This window comes from Elephas maximus, chromosome 5 (genome assembly GCF_024166365.1).
Source record: "Elephas maximus indicus isolate mEleMax1 chromosome 5, mEleMax1 primary haplotype, whole genome shotgun sequence".
In the NCBI taxonomy this organism is placed as follows: Eukaryota; Metazoa; Chordata; class Mammalia; order Proboscidea; family Elephantidae; genus Elephas; species Elephas maximus.
The window spans coordinates 106382851-106385527 of record NC_064823.1 but is presented as its reverse complement, the minus strand read 5'-3'; positions in this window follow the sequence as shown (position 1 = coordinate 106385527).

The following is a 2677-nucleotide window of genomic DNA, read 5'->3' as shown; positions in this document are numbered from 1 at the left end:
AAAGATCTTTATTAAACAAAGGAAATAATATTGTTCCCCGACTCAAAATCTTCCACTGATTTCTCATCACATTTAAATCCGAACTCCTTTTGCATAGCCTATAAGAAAGGTGGCCATATAATTTATCTATCCAAAGCAGGTACTTTTGAGATTAATTACTATAGTAATTAGGAGCCCTGGTGGTATAGTAGTTAAGAGCTCTGCTGCTAGGCAAAAGGTTGACAGTTCGAGTCCACCAGCTGCTTCTTGGAGACACGACGGGGCAGTTCTACTCTGTCCTTTGCATTGTTATGAGTCAGAATTAACTGAGTGGCAATGGGTTTGGTTTTTTTGGCATCAGTTATTATGCCAGGAAACATGACAACTTCGCATGGTTCAAAATAACTCTTGGCCTTGCTCACTCAGCTCCAGCCACACTGGCCAGGTTCACCTTTTTTATGGTTCCCACATCAAGGCCTTTGCTCTAGGAAAAACTCAACAAAAATGTATTAAATGTCTAGCATGTGTTATTCACTGTAACTGGTGATACACCAGTGAATGAAACAAAGTTTCTACTGTCACGATGTTCACATTCCAGAAGATTCTTCTGAGTGGAACACTCTTCCTCCAAATTCGTGTATATATATATACACATATATACAGGCACTGGATCTGAGTGGGTGTATATGTTATATGCTGTTGAGTTGATTTTGACTCATAGCAACCCTATAAGACAGAGTAGAACTGCCCCAAAGGATTTTCTAGGCTGTAATCTTTATGGGAGCAGGTTGTCAGATTTTTCTCCCATGGAGTCCCTGGGTGGGTTCAAACTGCCAACCTTTTTGTTAGCAGCCAAATGCCACCAGGGATATACAGTGAAACCTGTGAGAGCAGGAACTTGATGGGACTTCCTTGTTATTCTGAATCTTGCAAGTTTTCCACCTTTGACAGAGTACAGCTTACCACTTTTCTATCACTCTCTATTAATGGAAAATATTTTAGTTTTCTTTCTCTGACAAGTTTCTACCTTACACAGGTTTCGGCTTTCACAGGTTTTACTGTATGGGAAATATTTCTCCAGAATACTCACACACTCACATTATTCAGGTGTTTGTTCAAACACCACTTCCTTAAAAAGGTCTTCCCTAAATATACTATCTATAACAGCCCCCCACCAACCCCACGAGTCTCTATCCTCTTACCCTGATTTATTGTTTTTCATTAGTACTTGAGATTATATTATTCAATCATTTATTTTCTTATAGCTTTTCTCTCCCTTAGAACATAAGCTTCAAGAGGACAAAACTTTGCCTGTCTTAGTCACCTCTATATCTTTGGCTCCTGGAACACTGACCGAAGCATAAATATCTGTTGAATAAACAAGCTAAATAATGGACAGTGCACTGGGGACATTTAGTAGATACAAACCTTTCCCTTTAGGAACATTTAACTATGTTTTTCCAGAGTATTTAAAAACAGGCAATCCGCCAGAGATATCTTAAGAGAGTAGCATTATCACAACCATTTGTTTTGAAGAAAACCTTGTCTCACACATTCACTTAATGTAAATGGCTGTTCCCTCTGCACTATAAATTGGACTGCACAAGGAGAATTCACATATAATTCTGAAATCTCTTAGCATCATTAAAACTCAAAGACTAAGGTGCATGAATGAAAAAGTTGATGAGTTCTTCACTTTCTTGGGTCTTACATGACATATTTATCCATCAGTCTCCCTAATAAAACACTGCACTTTTTAGGCTGCAAAACAAGCATTTCAAAGAGAAGAGAGCCCCTTCTTTCCTGAATGCACTTGGTACTGAAGTCTGTACTTCAAGGACTGTTGAGGGCGTTTCCACTTGCAGCCAAAGTCCAAGTGTCTTGACTTTTATTCAGGTGATTACCTATATACTTGAAAACTCTCTGTAGATAAACATGTTAGAGAATATAATTACAAAATAATGAAACCAATTTTTCTGTAAAATTTATGGATATCATTCTCATGAAGATTGCCTGGCTGGTCAAATGTTCCCTCTTGCATTCTGCCAAGTTTCTCAGAAATTTAATTAAAAATGGCTTTGATGCTGTGTATCCAAGAACAACCAATTTCTGGTTTAAACTAATGAAGAAATGAACTCTTAAAGCAGGTTACTATGATGCACCAAAAAAGCACAAGGAGAGTTTTTATACACTGAACTGATTTGCATGCCCAATCAAGTCAATGGCTTAAAGAATTTGTTGAGAAAGATGTTTCTTTGTAGCAAAGAACACTGAATAAGTGAAAACTTTTGATTCAACACAATTTTCTAGAGGTACTGATAGGAAAGCAATTGCCTCGACACTTGCGATCATCTTGCATTAAGCATCCTGTGATGTCAAAAGAAAATCCTCACAACTGGACTGATAAACGATATCATGATAAACAGAGAAAAAAACTGAAGTTATCAAGGATTTCACTCTATTTGGATCAACAATTGATGCCCATGAAAGCAGCAGCCAAGAACTTAAACAATGTATTGCATTGGGCAAATCATCTGCAAAGGATGTCTTTAAAAGTTCTAGAAAGCAAAGATGTCACTTTGATGACTAAGGTGCGACTGACCCAATCCATGGTCTTTTTAGCTGCCTTATATGACTGTAAAAGCTGGCAGTGAAAAAGGAAGACAAAAAAAGAATTGATTCATTCCTGAAGCCAACT